Source organism: Hylobates moloch, unplaced genomic scaffold (assembly GCF_009828535.3).
Source record: "Hylobates moloch isolate HMO894 unplaced genomic scaffold, HMol_V3 SCAFFOLD_1, whole genome shotgun sequence".
Taxonomy (NCBI): domain Eukaryota; kingdom Metazoa; phylum Chordata; class Mammalia; order Primates; family Hylobatidae; genus Hylobates; species Hylobates moloch.
The window spans coordinates 76,484,127-76,502,857 of NW_026652276.1; the positions used below are offsets into that span (position 1 = coordinate 76,484,127).

Below are 18,731 nucleotides of genomic sequence, written 5' to 3' on the forward strand. Positions count from 1 at the left end.
AGTACTGCTTGAATGACAATATATTTATTCCTGAGTATCTACCTGCTATGATTTGGCTGTGCCCCACTCAAATCTCATCTTGAATTGTAGCTCCCATAATTCCCATGTGTTGTGGGAGGGACCTGGTGAGAGATAACTGAATCATGGGAGCGGTTTTCCCCATACTGTTCTTGTGGTGGTGTATAAGTCTCATGAGATGGTTTTATAAGCGGTTTCCCCTTTCACTTGGCTCTCATTCTCTCTTGCCTGCTGCCATGTAAGATGTGCCTTTCACCTTCTGCCATGATTACCCAGTCTCAGGTATGTCTTTATCAGCAGCATGAAAATGAACTAATACACTGGGCAATTTACAAAAGAAAAACAAGTTTCTTGGACTCATAGTTCCACATGGCTGGGGAGGCCTCATAATCATGCTGGAGGCAAGGAGGAGCAAGTCACATCTCACATGGATGGCAGCAGGCAAAAAGAGTTTTTGCAGGCAAACTCCTGTTTTTAAAGCCATCAGATCTTGTGAGACTTATTCACTATCATGAGAACAGCACAGGAAAAACCCACCCCCGTGATTCAATTACCTCCCACTGGGTTCCTCCCATGACACATGGGAATGGTGGGAGTTACAATTCAAGATGAGATTTCAGTGGAGACACAGCCAAACCATACCATTCCACCCCTGGCCTCTCCCAAATCTCATGTCCTCACATTTCAAAACCAATCTTGCCTTCCCAACAGTCCTCCAAAGTCTTAACTCATTTCAGCATTGACTGAAAAGTCCACAGTCCAAAGTCTCAAGGCAAGCCCCTTCTGCCTATGAGGCTATAAAATCAATAGCAAGTTAGTTACTTCCTAGATACAATGGGAGTACAGGCATTGGGCAAATACAGCCATTCAAAATGGGAGAAATTGGCCAAAACAGAGGAGCTACAGGCCCTGTGCAAGTCTGAAATCCAGCAGGGCAGTCAAATCTTTAAGCTCCAAAATGATCTTTGACTCCATGTCTCACATCCAGGTCACCTTGATGCAAGAGGTGCGTTCCCATGGTCTTGGGAAGCTCCACACCTGTTGCTTTGCAGGGTACAGACTCCCTCCTGGCTGCTTTCACAGGCTGGCATTGAGTATGGCTCTTCCAGGAACACAGTGCAAGCTGTCAGTGGATCTACCATTCTGGAGTCTGGAGGATGGTGGCCCCCTTCTCACAGCTCCACCAAGTGGTACACTAGTAGGGAATCTGTGTGGGGGCTCTGACCCCACATTTCCCTTCCATACTGCCCTAGCAGAGGTTCTCCATGAGGGCCCCACCCCTGCAGCAAACTTTTGCCTGGGCATCCAGGCATTTCTATACATCTTCTGAAATCTAGGCAGAGGTTCTCAAACCCCAATTTTTGACTTCTGTGCACTTGCCGGCTCAACACCACATGGAAGCTGCTAAGGCTTGAGGCTTGCACCCTCTGAAGCCATGACCCAAGCTCTATGTTGGCCCCTTTCATCCACAGCTGGAGTGGCTGAGGCATAAGGCACAAAGTCCCTAGGCTGCACACAGCATGGGAACCCTGGGCCTGGCCCATGAAACCACATTTTCATCCTAGGCCTCCAGGCTTGTGATGGGAGGAGCTGCAATGAAGGCCTCTGAATGCCCTGGAGACATTTTCCTCATTGTCTTGGGGATTAACATGCAGATCCTCATTACTTAGGCAAATTTCTGCAGCTAGCTTGAATTTCTCCTCAGAAAATGGGATTTTTCTTTTCTATTGCATTGTCAGGCTGCAAATTTTCCAAACTTTTATGCTCTGTTTCCCTTTTAAAATTGAATGCCTTTAATAGTACCCAAGTCACCCCTTGAATACTTTGCTGCTTAGAAATTTCTTCCACCAGATACCCTAAATCATCTCTTTCAAGTTCAAAGTTCCACAAATGTCTAGGGCAGGGACAAAATGCTGCCAGTCTTTTTGCTAAAATATAACAAGAGTCACCTTTGCTCCAGTTCCCAACGAGTTATTCATCTCCATCTGAGACCACCTCAGCCTGGATTTCATTGTCCATATCATTATCAGCATTTTGGTCAAAGCCATTCAACAAGTCTCTAGGGTGTTCCAAACTTTCCCACATTTTCCTATCTTCTTCTAAGCCCTGCAAACTGTTCCAACCTCTGCCTGTTACCCAGTTCAAAGTGGCTTCCACATTTTTGGGAATCTTTTTAGCAGTGCCCCACTCCCAGTACCAATTTACTGAGTAGTCAATTTTCAAGCTGCTGATAATGACAGACCCAAGACGTGACAATTTACAAAAGAAAGAGGTTTATTGAACTTATAGTTCCAAATGGCTGGGGAGGCCTCACAATCATGGCAGAAGGCAATGACGAACAAGTCACAGCTCACGTGGATGGCAGCAGGCAAAAAGAGAGCTGTGTCAGCAAAATCCCATTTTTAAAGCCATCATATCTTGTGAGACTTATTCATTATCATGAGAACAACACAGGAAAGACCCACCACCATGATTCAATTACCTCCCACCAGGTTCCTTCTACGACATATGGGAATTGTGGGAGTTACAATTCAAGATGAGATTTGAGTGGAGACACAGCCAAACCATATCATACACTACCATATACTAGGCACTGTATTAAGGGTTAGGGTATTAAATAGGATCTTTTAGCATAAAGATTTTTGTTCATCTCTGTAAAATATTTTAAACACATGTGTTTTGCTTTTTAAATAAAGAAAAAGAGATGTTTTTAGAGATAAGATGAGACACATCGTTATTTTCCCCAGTTCCCACCAGCCCTTCACATCTGCTAACCTGGAAAAAACATTCCCAGAGCCCAACAAATGCTGGAGCCCTGGAAGAAAGGCTACTAGCAGGAGCACTGGACTCCAAGGAATGCAGACCAGGGAAGAGAGTGTTGGGAGTATTAAAATGTAGGTTAGAAGTGGAATAATGGACAAGTAGAGGGAAAGACTTTCAAGTCCACTTTCCAGGGATTGAGTAACTTGGGGGCCTTTATCCATTGGCTTTGAATGCAGCCCAAGACAGGCATTAGCAGAAAATTTGAGAGTCTCCCCCACCACACCTCACTTCCTAGCTTAAAAAAGCAGATGCATTCCTCTTTAGTTAAACCTCTTGGTTGGGTCTTCTAAAGCTCTAGCTCTCATTGGAATCTGGTGCCACTCTTTCACTCTTGCCTGGAATGGCATTGGATCTCTCTATTGCTAGTTCCTGGGCACTCATCAACCATCTTAACCCACTTGGTCAATAGTTTCTCCATAATTATTTTTATTTTAACCATTTTGAATGTACCATCTACTTTCTGCTAGGAACATGACTGCATCTGAGCTATAATTTTAAAGCAACAGATGGCTCATGGAAGGGTAACTCTGTTTGTGATGCCCAAGAGAGGAGACTTAGGGCAGATGGAGATACATATAAAGCCACTGCTGTCCTAGAGAGCAGAGGGACAAGAAAAGGGGAGGTAGAACACTCATTAGAAGTTGTGTGTGTGTGTAGCATAACATAACATATATATATATATATATATATATATATACGCATATGCATGATATGTAATCTTAGAAACAACTACCATGTGAAGTAGAGCAAATGATCGCTGAGTTTCATCCTTGCTAAGAGCATGGGGAAATCCACATTCTATATTTGCTTAGTTGCAGAAAGAATAAGGGAAGCAGAAACATCAAGGGTCACATCCCCTATGTGTCAATTAAAGGGGTGCAGACTCAGAAGGTGTCCTTACCTACTTTATTTAGCCTGCTCTTCCCCACAAAGATGAGGAATACAGGTAACTTTGATGTCATGAAAGCAACCAGAATGTTAAAGAGACTTTCAAAAAGACCTAGTGGAACATGGAAACAAGGACTTTAGTCTCTGAGCTTCCTTATGTATCAAGTGTCATAGAAAATGTTGAGACAAAGTGGTTCTGTCATTTCAACAACCCATAACGAGCAGAGGAATCTGTTTGCCTTTCATGCCACTGTAGATGAACAGGTATGAGAGACTGCACTTAGGCATGAAAGTGCAGCTGCCTAGCACCTCTATCCCATGTTGGCATCCGAATCTTCTCAGGTGTGGGTAAGACATCTCAGTTCTCTGCTATTTGATATGAATAGGGGCAATCCCAGAAGCAGCAACTGAGCTCATGGGCCCCCAAATTTCCAAGGAATCACCAGGAGAACTAGGCTAAATGTCATTATTTTCTGACCCTCGATGTACCTTTTCCCTAGTCACTTGCCAATCTCTTCTAATGGGCCTCAGTCCCTGGAGTGGACCCTAATGATCTCTGTCCATTATTTGGCCTAGAGTAGAATTCTTGTTTTCTCAATGAAAGAAACAAAAAGAAAACATGTAACCAAATGTAATTCATGTGAGTTTGTAAATTGATATCCGAAGATTGGAACTGCATACAGATGTGTCAAAAATATTAATTTCCCCAAGAAATATGGTAGCACCTAATTCTAGTGACATTTGTATACTTTATGGATGGCTTTGCTGTGCTCCTGGTAAAGTCAATGACTTTCTGCCTTTGAACATGAAAGGAAAAAGATGTTGACAGGAATTCTTTAGGGAAACAGGAACTACATATTTGCTTATGCTAAGTTATGGCAAAGTTCAGTTTTATTCTGTAAATAAAGCGTTGTCTTCATAAATAGCAGCTATATCCTTTAGAGTAAAGAAAGTCCTCTTTATAGAAAAAATCTAATTGAAACTCTTCAATAGGTAGGCAAGTGAGGTGATTGATATAAAGATATACTTAAATGGAAAATTGGTATTCGAGTTCCAATAAGTAATCAATTATATTGTTCTTGGTAATAGCTTTTGTTGATTCATCTTTGTAAGGGATGTCTGGGGGTAGGGGGGATTGCTGAATGAAATAAATCAGGAAAGAACCCAAGCATTATGTTTAACTGACTTAAGAGCAAAGGAAAGAACACATAAACACAGAATAGAATCCACACAGTAACTTCATTCTTTATGATTGCTCAGGCATTTTCATTATTTATATTTGTGTTTATTTTCTCTTTATCCTCCTGTGGCAATAGATACGGAGATAATGCTTTAAATATTGTGATGTACCTTGATCTTTTCTGAAGAACCAAAGCTTTATGAAATCTTGATACATTTAAAGGAGGGGTATAAAGCTCAGGCATGTGAAATGTTGAATTTTGTCTCCCCATATGACAGATAACCATCATATAAATGTGGTTTATTAGACTAAAAAAGCAGAATACATATTTTTAGATTACATCTTGGCGTTTCAAAAGAAAGTATAGAACTTCAAGATAGTTTGCTTCCTGGATATTTTCTGGGGCTGTCTTCGGGCCTGCATTCCTGAAAGCTGTCAATGCTACACTCTGCGTACCCAGAGCTCGTGCCCTTGGGCTTGAGTACTTTGTGGTTAATATTTAAGAACAGCATGTGGAGCTAGATTGAAGGACAGTCACTTTCTTTGTTCTTTGCTAAAACCAATGTTGGTTAGTCCATCACCTTCTTAAACAGTAACTGCATTCATACCCTTCATCACATCCATCTCCCTGTCAAAACATGAGTGAAAATCAATTGTGGCATATCTAGAAATACTTCACTCACTTCCATTTTGCTTCTTATATGCTGATGTACCTTACTCAATATTAATTTCCTTTAGAGTTAAACTGTGGGAAAACTTGAATGGACCTTTGTGGTATAAAACTATCTATGTGACCTTGGACAAGTCACTGCACCTCTCTTGGCATCAGTTTCCTCATATCCAAAATAAGAACCCTTGCCTGGTTTATCGCTGAGACCTTTCCAGCTCCACAATTTCTCAATGATTAGCAATACCCTGTCCATAAAGCAATGGTAATGATTTATGTAAACTGACATTCTTTTTTATGAGGTTTACAAAGTTATTTTATTCTACTCCAGGGTTTTGTTGGAATTCTATTATGGAATTTTTATTCATCAATACTCAGTAGATGTTATCAGGTTCTCTCCAGAAACTACCTTAATTCTACCACAGACTTGGGATATGTTTGGGGAACAATGACAAAAAATAAATAAGTCATAGTTCTTACTTTCAAAGAGATTATTGAGTGGGGTCAGACCATGCAGAGGTGCACAGATAGAGGGTGGAGGAAGATGTGGCCAAAGAAGAGAAGGTCCTGAAAACAGAGGAAACAAAGGAAGTGGAACAGTGAAGGCCTAACGGCTCCCTGCTTGTTTAGGAAAAGGCGAAGAGTTTGTTTTGAAAAACGACATTTTAGTGTCATCTTCACTAAGTATTAATAATGTCTTCTTACACGTTAGCTGAAGAAGAAAAGATCAAAAATAAACCATGCCCCCTAATAATAAAGGATTTAAAATTAAAGATATATACAGAGCACTATAGTAATTTTTGAAGTGCTACTCGGTTGGTGATCTAATTAGAGGAATAATACTATTATATAAAGTGATAAAAAGTAATTTTGTGATTTAATACTCATTCTGAACCTATATTGTAATGCTAATCTCATCAGATGATTGACATTCACATACTTAATTTCCCTTTGAGAAATCAGGTTCATGTATTATTCTGTCTTGTTCATAAAACCTACTTATTTGGTTTAGGAATATTGTTACTTCCTTCTCCAACACCAATGGCTGCCTATGTAATTGAAAGAAAATTGCAGTGAATCTTCTAACAAGGAGTAACTGCTTCCTTGAAATAATCACCTGCAGACGTAATTCTGGCTTCTGTGCCTTGTCTCGATAGCAGGGAAGGCAGAGGGCAACTGGGGAATCTGCTTATCTCCATCATAATCCCACAACTTCCCTCCTTTCTCTCTCACTTTTAATTACTGCATTGTGGTGAGTTAAGAAAAGCCTATACTATTTTTTCTTCTCCACTACCAGAAAGAGAGAGAGAGAGAACTGGCATTCTCTCTCTCTTTTAAGGATTTTTTTAAAACTTTTAATACAATTTTAAATAGTTTAATGTGTGCCCACAAACACATTGGTTCTAAAGATACTTCAAAGATACTTCAGAATCAAATGCGTAAGAAAAAAAATTCAATTATTTATGCTCATTATATTACAAGTGATTTAAAAAGTGGTTATCTGTGCATCAAAAAATGGAAGCCTATAGCAGTTTTGATTCAGTGAATTCCAGTTGCAGGGAGGGGAGGAGCCCTCAGATATTTTTATATCATATTTGAAAAAAATGGCTGATTATTATTTTTTTAATTTATGGAATGTATGGACTTTACCACAGTTTCAAAAGTCCACTTTAGTACCTATAAGATATTTTGAAATCAGTTGGCCAATTTTTGCCATCAAAAAATTGTAACTTAAAAACTTGCAGAAAAACTAGTTGGCTCCAGTCCTAAAAGAGAGTTCTTAATTGCAGTTTCTGCATTTATTTGTCTAATAGCAAATAAATTTCACATTCATTTCTGACTCCCTTTCAAAAGGGCAGGTTAATCTCAAAAGGAAATATATGAGTTTATCATTTTCTGCTAGGATATGGTTTCTATTTCTAAAATAGTGGCACAGTGTTGGTAAATGCTTTGTGAGAGCAAGGAATTGGTAGTAGATTTTTGCAGAATGCTGCATTTACCAAAAGAAAAAAAACAAACACTAGGAAATTGACATCTACAAAAGCAAAGTACTTAAGGAGTAAATTACATTTACCAAGGATCACATCAGTAGTGTGCGTTATCGGATTATTCCAATTAAAAGGGGGCAAAGTCAGGATATGTAGTGATACAGTGGTCCTGTAGATTTAAAATCTTAAGGTCTGAGTTTAAATCCAAACTCTAGCATTCGCTATCTGTGTTGGGATCACTCCTTGACTTCATCAGAAGACCTGCTAACATCTAGACTTGTCTGTTGTCACCACCGTCTCCTTTGGGATACCACCTCAAGGTACTCAGGTTCGCCTCCAGCCTCCAATTCCTTTCCTGTGGTGGGAAGAGAGGGGAGACCCAGCTTCATGTTGCTCAGTGACTATAGATTCCCAAACAAATGACAGGGGAATTTAGAAATATTTCTGCCTTAAAACTCAAATGTCATTTATAACTCTAAACAAGGGAATCCAGAACTCAAAACATAATGATTTGGCCATTACTTTGGGAAATTTTTGGCTAAAAATTAAGAATGGCTTCCTTCTCCTTGGCAGGCATAAAGTTAATTAATAAATTCTCTTTATAAGGCAGCTGGTTGAAGTTTCAGAACTCCACAACTCCAGGAGATAGACATTTGAAAGAATGTTTTTGATAACAAATTACCTTTATTTTCTATGCAAGAAAATATTAAAGAATATTCAGATACTAATTACACTAATTCCTCAGCCTTCTGATAATGAGGTAGTTCTCTCTTTGAACTCTTTCAAGATCTAATGGCATCAAGAGACTCTCCTTTATGTCATAAAACTAACAGACAAAATTACCTGGCCCAGCTTTTTCCACCTGAGTGATGACCTCACTCTCTCTTTAATACCCAAAATCTATTGACAGAGATGATATTCCATTATAATATTCCCTTATATGTTTTGGCACTGAGCAGTGCAACTGACAGAGCTATAACAAAGTTACAACAACATTCTCAGGACAGAGACAGAGTCTTACAAAGACTAAATGACATCTTACGCTTTCATTCTCTTTCCCTTGTTAGGAACTCTCATAAAAAAGCCACAGCCACGCCCCCTCAGCCTGTTTAGCAAGTCCATGCATTCACAGATTGAAGTATTGTCACCTAGGAAGTGGGCAGCTAATTTTTTCCAACTTCTGAAACAAGTTTACAAAGGGTTTCCTGGAATGGCTAACTTTACCAATGGAGGCAGAGGAAGATTACTTTTTCGTTTTTTGAAGTTGGAAACGTAACAGTGAGAAAGAGACAAAATTATCTCTCAATAAATTAATCTACAAAAAAATAAATAAAATGCAAAGCTGGTTCCACAGGGAGTTTACATTCTGGGAGCCAAATAAGATACATATATTAAACTCTTAGCACAAGGTCAAATGAGACAAGTGTAGTAGCGACATAGGGTAGCACAGAGTTTTGTTTTAATATCTTTTGCTAACTTTAAAAAATAAATATGTGATTTTAAGTGCATATTACACTAATTTAATAAAAACCTCATATTTTGCCTTTATGCTCAGTCTTAAACATGGAATATTTAAAGTTACTAATACTGTAAAACTGCTTCAGCTCTGATGAATGAAATGTCTGTGTACAGAATGATGAGTTGTTAGTTAATAGTACTCTTTGGGCCATGCTTGGGATATTGGCCTTTTCTAGGAGTCTGTATAAGAATAGCCATTTATCTCCTTATGCTCAATACTTTCAACTTGTCAAATGACCATGTTTCATAAGATAAAACATAAAATTGTTTTGTTCCATAATTAACAAAAGAAAAAAGAATTCTATCTGCTGAGAAAATAGAAAAGACATTGGAGAAGAGAGAATATTTGACCCAGACATTTAAAATATCGGTCGAATTTGCTACGTGTAGATGGATGAAAGGTCTGCCAAGAGAAGTGAAGGTTGTGAAGAAAGACATGGAGGCGGAAGAAGGGTAGCGTGCACACTGAATGCATTGTGCCTTTCCATATGACTGACATGTCAATGTAAACTCCACAAAGGGAGGGTTTTGATCTGGTTTGTTTGCTGATGTTACTTAAGTACCTGGAAAAGTGCCTGGCATATATCAGGTGCATGAAGAAGTGAATAAATGAAGTGTCAGATGCCCAGAATATGAATAATACTTGACAGATGCAGTACTGGCAGCTTCCTTGAAGCTAATGAAGTGGTTAGGACTCCATAGTTCAACGGAAACCAAGTTCACTTAAGCAAAAATGGAGTTTGAGTTTATCATGGAACTCAACATCAAGAAAGTGTTTGGATCTTGAGTAGACTGGAGGTGGAAACAGGAACACCATTGGGAACCCAGGGAGTTTTCTGGCTCTGTCTTTTGTCACTTCTTCCTCCACATCTGTGTGGCTGGCTGCTGTCTCAGTATCCTGGTCCACCTGGTCCTGAGTCCCCAAGGTGAGGGAAGGCTGACTCCACAGCTGCCAGAATCACATGTAGTGGCTCTCTTTGACCAGGTCAGCTGCGTAGATACCCTCTCTTGCTCCAGTTCTCTGTAGCAAGAGGGTAGGTTTACCACTAAGGATCAGGGGAGAAGGACTGTTGGGGGAATTGGTAAGAGCAGACACTCAGAAAAATTGGCACCTATAATATGCAATTAGAATTCATTAAAACATGTGGCCAGAGATGTTCTTATTTTGTATTTCTACATATCTAAACTCTAAGTACTATTCATATGGAATATATTATTCTAAAAAAATTGCCTGTTAGTTCATGCAGTTCCCACTCTCTTTTCATCTCTAACATCTTGGTAATCGTTTACCAGTTGATCACCTGTCTCCTCAGCTTCTTTCAACTTTGCCCTGACTCTACCAGATACTGGGCAACATCATTTCCCAGACACTGAGTAACTTCAAATGAATGTGTTCATGCTACTCCAACTGGCTTTTGGGAAAGCACTGGATAGAGTTTTTGAGCTGGAGCAGGAAATTATCTTACTTAATTTCTTTCTTTTATACATAAAAAGAGGGATCCACAAGATGGACCCATCGGTCCATAATTCAGGGCTAGTAAATGTTTTGTAAACATAGATATCAAAATTACTTTTCTGTGATTCTAGAACAGGAAAAAAATGGTGAACTTTTAGGTATGTTGCAAAGAACAATGGATTATTCTTTGGGCTCTTGGGACCAACAGCCTTAGTTTTATTGCTTTGCAAGCTATGTGGCCTTGAATAAACCTCAATAAGGCTCAGAAAGCTTCAGTGTTCTCAAGTATAAATAGGAATAACTATAATATAATAACATCAATAGTATTTATCTCACCATCCTGTAATAAGGAAGAGAAGGAATAAATATTGAGGTTATATTGATAAATGATAAAACACATGCAAAGATTGTAATAAGAAGTGTGTTAGGTGGCAAAAGAAAAATAATGAGGATGAAATATTTACTTCCAATGACTAATCTACACATAATCGTGATTTTATGTATGACTGAATGTTTAAGGCTGATTCCATTTTAGAATACAATATATAACATAAAAAGCTCTACTCTCAGTTCTGAGAGTTATAATTAGTTTAGCATGGATTTTCATTGTCTTAGAAAAAACTGGTATTCATGGTTTTTATAATTCTATCTTTGGATAATAGGCAATTGGACTCTCTTTCTATACATATTTGCTTATTAAAATGGGTTATTATAATTAAGCTTTAGGTTGTGTCCACAAGATGGGAAAACACTGGAGTAAAATATAGTAAAACCATAGAAATTTAGAGTGGGTTGAAAGTCTTGTTTAATCTCTAATTACAGATGAAGATAGTAAGAATGTAAATGTCCATAGAAGACTTTAGTGGCTTTCTTAAAGGCATGTGTTCATCAGTGTTGAACTTGAAGTAAAACTCACATTTTGTGACTCTGAGCTATTCACTATAATATGAAACCTATTCCTAAAGCACAATATTAAAATAATAATTTGAAGCCATAGATCTGTAATAAAGGGCCACCTGATTGTCTCCTGGTGGAATAAAAAGACAAAGTTTTATTTATAAGATATATAATTTTTATAGATAACAATGATTCATATTAGGAATAAAGTAACAGTTTCAAACTAAAATAATGCTAAAGTTTTTCTCATACTACTTGAAAATAGCTATGTTTACTTTCAAACTTTTTCCTCTTTGAGTCATTAGTTTCATGATATTATATAGCAATAGGGAATGAAAGAAAAGCAAGGAGAAGCAATACTGGGAGATTACAGAGAAGAAAGGAAAAAAGGCTGAGAGAAAAGAGGTTGAGGAAGAAATCATAAATCTGGATTGTGAGAAAGTGTTTAATATTTAGCCACTAGATGGCGATGTAATGTAAGGTGCTGTCTGGACTTTTTTTTTTTTTTTTTTGAAACAAGCTATTTGCTGATTTGTATTAGGTACCATAGAGTGAGGCGAGGATGAAGCCGAGAGGATACTGCAGAGGTCTCTGGTGCATGTGTGTATGTGTGCGTTTGTGTGTGTTTGTGTGTCTGTGTGTTCTGCCCCAGTGAGACTGCAGCCTTTGTAAATACTTTGTCACCTTTTGCAAGAAGGAATCTGAACAATTGCAACTGAAGGCACATTGTTATCATCTCGTCTTTGGGTGATGCTGTTCCTCACTGCAGATGGATAATTTTCCTTTTAATCAGGTAAGCCATCTAATTGGTTCATCTTGATTTTAAGTTTATTCATTCCAGTTATTCCTTTGGAAAAAGAGTCCATGGAAATTCAGTTTGGGCAGAGCAGGAAGTCCATTTTTGTATATGTATTCAGACCAACTGTCCCCCTCCTCCCTCTCCTCCTCTTCTCCTCCTCTCCCCTCCCCCCTCCTCTCTCAACCTTCCATGAACTGAAATCAGGTTTGTTTTGCAGTTCAGCATTTTGATAGAAGATAGGATTCTTTGGCCTGAAATAGTTTGGCATCTGGCCAGTTCTTGCCTTTGCTTGCCTTCATCCTATTCAAGGTCCCTTTTGATCCTGTTGAAGCCCCCTCCTTCACTGATGCTTTGGAAGTGGACTAGCTGGCTGGGAATAGAGGTCATATTGTTCTTAAGGACGGAGCAAAAATTAGATCTCAGTTTTAACTCCACAGGAAGAAAGAAGGCAGCGAGGCTGCTGCCAGAGCCTAGCATTGCAGGGGTATTCAGCTTCCTGAGGCTGAGGCTGGGCTTTTGAGAAGAAATGCCTCATGCCTTGAACAAGGAAGGGGCAATGATTTTTCCCCCCAACTCCTATTGAGCCACACTAAAAAAGGAGCTTGAGCGAAGTGGTAAAGAGTCCCCTTTTCCATGCAATGCCAAATAGGAAACATTGACTTACTTTTACTTAGACAGAGGTCACAACCAGCAATGATACTGCAGATACTGCTCAGTTCCTAGTGTGAACCGTCTTGCTTTTCAGAACAGTGTAAGAATTATTTCTGGGTGGAGGTGAGGCTTGTCCAAACATCTTTGCTATCATGGATTTCCTGACTCCTACCTGTTTTAGGTATGTGTTTAAAGACCCGACCCACTTGCTGCGTTTACTTCTCATTTCTTTTTGTTCTCTTTGATTACTCACTGGTGATTTTTAACAAATTGGTCTGGATTGGTGGGTAGGTGCTTTTCACCTGTCCAATGCAACAATTAAGTCAAGGCAGGGTATATTACTGTCAATATGTGCATGTGACTAAATATTTCTGAGTGCAGTAGCAAACTTGCAAATTGCCAAGTGCTGTTGCTATCACACCTATAAAATGTGGCTTCTTCTTCTATGGATTCTTCTTCTATGGAACCTATGCAGATTCACGTGGTATTTCTGATGCGCTAGTATAGTAACAGAACATATTTCTCCAAAAAGCACTTTAAATCATCCCAAGAGGATGTTGCCAGACAGAAATAGGAAAATTCCATACTGAGGTTGGTGATTCCTGCTTTAGTTTCTCCTGCCCAGAGAAGTGGGTAGCTTACCTTTCCTATTTGCTGCAATACCTGGCACACCGGGGTGATGCGACTGGGAGTTTCTGCACGTTCGTGGGGCGTCTGACACTCTTCTTTCCCTCAGCTGTGCATTTCAGGAGAATAACTGTGGTGAAAAACTCCTTTAAAACTCTCTTTTATGATTGTTGCTTTTGTAATTGCTGTGAAGCAATTACAAAATCACATCTCTCTTCTAGGAGGAGTTTTGCAATTTAGGCCTTCCTTCACAAAGCTCCTGGAAGAGATTTTTAGCTGGTGTCTATTTTAGGAACATAATGTGTAGACAGGAATGAATGGCCACAGAGATTTACGGGAAACCAATTTCTTGGAGAGGGTGAGGTAACATTATAAACCACTAGAACAGAGCACAAGTGGCTGGTTATATCACATGGACCCAGCAATGGAATTAGTTTTCATTAAACTCACTGTAACTCATTTGTGTGGCTGTTTTTCCTCCTCCCTTCACATTGTTTGTATGTTTTGTTTCAAATATCTATATAGGAGGCCAGGATACCCAGAGCGCTCATACTGGTAAAAATAACACATTGGATTTTGCTGCCAATACTGACAGGCTTGGTTTACATGCCCCCTCTTGCTGGGAAATGTGCTGTCTGGAGACTCATTTATTATGGTAATTTCTCTTTAAGACATGGCAGGAGGGATTGTCCATCTATGGGTTGGGGCAAGGGGGGAGGGGCACAATTGGAGGCCTAGTTAATTATACAGTATTCAAGAAGGCGCTGAGGAGCTCAGTCAGGATTCTGCTGTACCAACCAGAGATACCAGGGGCAACCAGACCCACTAGAGACCCAAAGTAAACTCTATCACCACCAACAGAGGAAGCCAGTAAGAAACATTCTAGTTCCTTGTTTAGAGGGTACTATCAGGGAATCCAGAGATTCAGAGAGGGTAAACAGCAGAGCACCTCATCTGGGAATTGCTGACGAAGAAGAGAAAATGTGGGGCTTGCTTGGTGTTACCTCTAGTATGTCACCGACCAGGCATTTCTCAAGGGTTTATGTCGGTGTAAGTCTGACAGTGACACACAAAAGCATCCCTCCAAAATTTAGCCTGGGGACCTTGAAAAGTATTGCTTTCTCCCCGGGCAGTTGGAGAGGCTCAACCTACTACTTTCTCCCTGTACTCGCCAAAGGGCACAAAGCCTACTCTCTTCCAGCTACCTCAGAATGGGGAGGGTGGGAGAAACAGATCCCAGAGAAGGGTGGGGAGAGAATCAGCAACTGAAGGTCCTGTATAGTCACCCTCAGGGTCAATGGGGCTGTGCTCCGTGAGGTTATCACTTCCTTTTCAAATTCTAATTAGTGAATGAAGCATGGTCCCCAGCTCAATTGAGATTGCATTAGTTTAGGGTAGGATGGGAAGAAATTTATTCTCATTGCACTTGCGATCAGAAAAAGAAGTTGTGACAAAATTCCCCAAGCTGCCCCAAAGTTTGCTTTTCCAACCTTTAAATTTTGTCCACATTCCTAGATTTCCATTTATTAATTGTTTTATTTATCAGAAACATATAGCATTTACTCTGTGCCAGCCACTATCCTAAGCAGTACTTTGCAAATATGATCTCATTTAATCCTATAAGGTAGGTACTATTGTTAATTTTACAGGTGACAAAACCAAGGCACAGTGAGGTTCAATTAACTTGCTCGGTTATACAGTTAGTAAGTGGCAGAATCCAAGCAATCCAGCTACACCATGGCCATGGCGTCTGTGCTCTTGATATTTGCTCATCATCCATGTGATGGTAGAGCTGCAGCTTAGCCAAGAGACTCAGGACTCAAGTTAGGTGCAGTCGTACATGCGAGCTGTAATTCATCTGCTTTCTGACATGCCAAAATTCCAGAAATAGTTTGGTTTAGAATGATTACCCAAATCCACTCCATTGTTTTGTTTGTTTGTTGTTTTTTTGAGACAGAGTCTCACTCTGTCACCCAGGCTGGAGTGCAGTGGCACGTTCTTGGCTCATTGCAATTTCTGCCTCCCGAGCTGAAGTGATTCTCCTGCCTCAGCCTCCCGAGTAGCTGGGACTACAGGCAAGTGTCACCACACCTGGCTAATTTTTGTATTTTGTAGAGATGGGGTTTCACTATGTTGGCCAGGCTAGTCTCGATCTCCTGACCTCAAGTGATCTGCCTGCCTCAGCTTCCCAAAGTGCTGGGATTACAGGAATGAGCCGTCACACCCAGCTATTTGTTAAAAAAAAAAAAAAAAAAAAAAAAGCTCTCCTATACAACAGAAGATAGAAGGGTCTGTGTTCTAAGTGCAGGAATGTGGTGAATAAAGCAAAATTCCTACCCACATGCAGCTTTCAGTCTGGTGATAGAGTTAGACAGTAGGCAAATCAATGTGCAAAGAAATGTCAGTAAATTTAAGTTCTTTGAAGAAAAATAATGCAAGATAAAGAGATAGTAAGGATGAGAGGGGCATGCAAAGAGAGAATAATGAAAGGGGTGGAGAAAGTGTTTTTTTAAGCAGAAATCTGAATGAGGCCAATGATGGAGTGAATCAAAGGTCCTACAGGGTGAAGTGCCTCACAGGTATGAAGAGTGGCACAAACCTTGTGGGTGATCCTGAAAGTAGAAGAAACGAACAGAAATAGCACCATAGAGGTGTGCAGCCAGGTCTGTGGAATCTCAGAGATTGGGCTTAGGGCTCTAGTTGCCCCCGACTTTTATAAAAAACAAATCAAAGAGTTATATCAAATAAATTTAAAACATTTAATGTTAACAAGTTATTAGGTTTAAAAAAACATAAATCACAAAAAAAGGTTTGACAGTTTGTAAAGTTCTCTGAAAAAATGCTGCAGTTCCTAGAATGCAAAAAAATTGCCTCAAAAATGTTGAAAAGGACTGGTCCAAAGGTAGTGAGTTATCTCAGTTGATTGTTCTCAGTCAGTTACAGATCAAACTCCTTGTTTTACTCTTTCCCCTCTTCTCACTACTGCTCTCGACTAGTCTAAAAACTTTTTTAAAAATTAAAAAATGTTGAAAAGGTACTATTTGATGAAAAAAATTGAATGAGATCATTGGTTAGAATGATATAGTCACCCAGTCAGTTTTTCTTCCTCCAGAAATGATAAACTGACCAGGTGCAGGCAAGAAAGAGACACTAAGGATGAAAACCAGTGTTTACATCCCCCATAGTGGCCAGGGCACAAGAGCTGCTCAGAGGGATTTGAACAAATATATATTTTTTTTTTTGCAAATGAATGAGTAGGAATGTGATTTCAAAATAATTTGATAAACATCAGCTTTCATTTTCATCTGTGTTACAACTTTTGTTATCATATTTTTATTCTTTCAAGACTCACATTCCAATGGTTTATCTTTTTATATTTTCTTCACTATTTGCTTCCCCTCATTTTCAGTTACCTATGGACACTGTAGTTCTTCTCTAGAAAATGTGAATTTGCTTTTCTTGTAACTTAGAATCAACCTGACGTTTTAGCTTTTCTCTGCAAATGTTCAAAATCTTTGTCTTCTCATATTGCCTGTTTCTCCTTTGGTGCTCTACCTACAACTTAGATTTAATTTTGATGAAGAATCTACTCTAATTTTTTTTCTTTTGTCACTTGTGCTTTTAGTCTCATGTATAAGAAACCGTTGCCTAATCTGAGGTCATAAAAATTTACTTGCATTATTTTTCAACTAGTTGTATAATTTTAGCTCTTACATTTAGATCTCTAGGATTCGTTCTGAGTCAACTTTTTGCATATAATGTGAGGTAGGGGTTCAGCATTACTCTTTTGTTTGTTCATATCTAGTTGTCCCAGCACCATGTGTTGAAAAGACAATTCTTTCCCCAGTGAATTGCCTTATTAACATTGTTGTCCATGCGTTTATGATTTTAGCATCAATTATTTCTTACAGTGGGTACTAGGGATGTATCTTTTAAGAAAAGGTCAGTGAGATTCTTTGTTCTTGAGAATCCACATAACTTTAAAGAATCAGAAAACTGGTCCATATACCCTTAACTATTAAACACTTTATTGATCTAACTTCACGACAAAATGTTTCTTATCATTATTGGAAACATACTCATTTGTGACTCCACTGAAAATTTAAGGAGATAATGAGCAAATATTTCCAGGGAAAGGTTATATTTATTCCAAAGAAACATATGGCATATTGCACGTGCTTTCCCAAAGTTACACAAATATTATCCATGTTCTTTGTGATATATGTTGCTAGTATGCTTTTGTTTCACAGATACCATTGGGGAAACTATTGAACTTGAGATAGAGGTGTGCCATTCAAATAGGGTTGGTTTCCGTGTTAGTCAACTTGGGCTACCATGACAAAGTACCACAGACTGGGTGGCTTAAATAACAGTATCTATCACAGTTCTGGGGCTCAAAGTTCAAGAACAAGGTGCTGGGAAGTTTGGTGTCTTCTAAGGCCTGTCTCCTTGGCTTGCTGATGTCTGTCTTTTCCTCTGTGCATGTGCATTCCTGGTGTCTCTTTTGTGTCTAAATTTCATCTTCTTTTAAGGATACCAGTCATGCTGGATTGTGGTTCACCCTAAAGGTCTCATTTCACTTAACCGCCTCTTCAAAGGCTCTAACTCCTAACACAGTCACATTCTGAGGTACAGGAGTTTGGGACTCCAACATATGGATTTGGGGAGGATACAATTCAGCCCCTAACAGTTGTCTTTGGCAATACTTATGACTACTAAAATCATAAGCAAAGAAGGTTAAATTGATATGTTTTTTGTTGTTGATGAAACTGTTGTGGTTATTTTATAAATGATGGATTTTCATTATTCATACCCTCCTCCTACTGGATAATAATAAGTTATCTGTGTATGTGTTAAGTTTCTAATAAAGGCAATTAATTAGGTTTGTAATTACAGGCATGATGACTAACAAAGTGGGGGCAGAAGTAAAATGATGGTGACATTGATTCCACTGCTGTGCCTATAATGTCACATTTACATTCATGATCTGTGATAAGAATTAAGATGCTCATTTATTTCAATGAGGAAAGTGACAGAAAAGGATATAAAATTAGGAATTCATGGGGAATTGGTAAAAAAAAAAATTAAAGTATTACAATAAGTAACTGAAACTGACTCAGGTTAATTTAAGTATAAAAGCAATGTCTTCAAAAGATATTACAGTTCACAGAGTTAAGGGGTAGCTACAACCTAGACTGAAAAATGCCAGGAGCAGAGAA

General features: G+C 39.0%; 1 protein-coding gene and 1 long non-coding RNA gene across 2 annotated transcripts in view; one reads left to right on the plus strand and one right to left on the minus strand.

Moving 5' to 3' along the window:
- Positions 1-18,731, minus strand: part of LOC116810717 (uncharacterized) — a 241,829-nt gene that overhangs the window by 185,282 nt on the left and 37,816 nt on the right. The gene's annotated exons all lie outside the window — the stretch shown is intronic.
- SCN1A (sodium voltage-gated channel alpha subunit 1) overlaps positions 11,999-18,731 on the plus strand; it is a 138,576-nt gene continuing 131,843 nt past the window's right edge. Inside the window, exon 1 of the mRNA XM_058441497.1 lies at positions 11,999-12,228. The gene's annotated coding sequence lies outside the window, so the exon portion shown is untranslated. The remainder of the gene's footprint in view (positions 12,229-18,731) is intronic.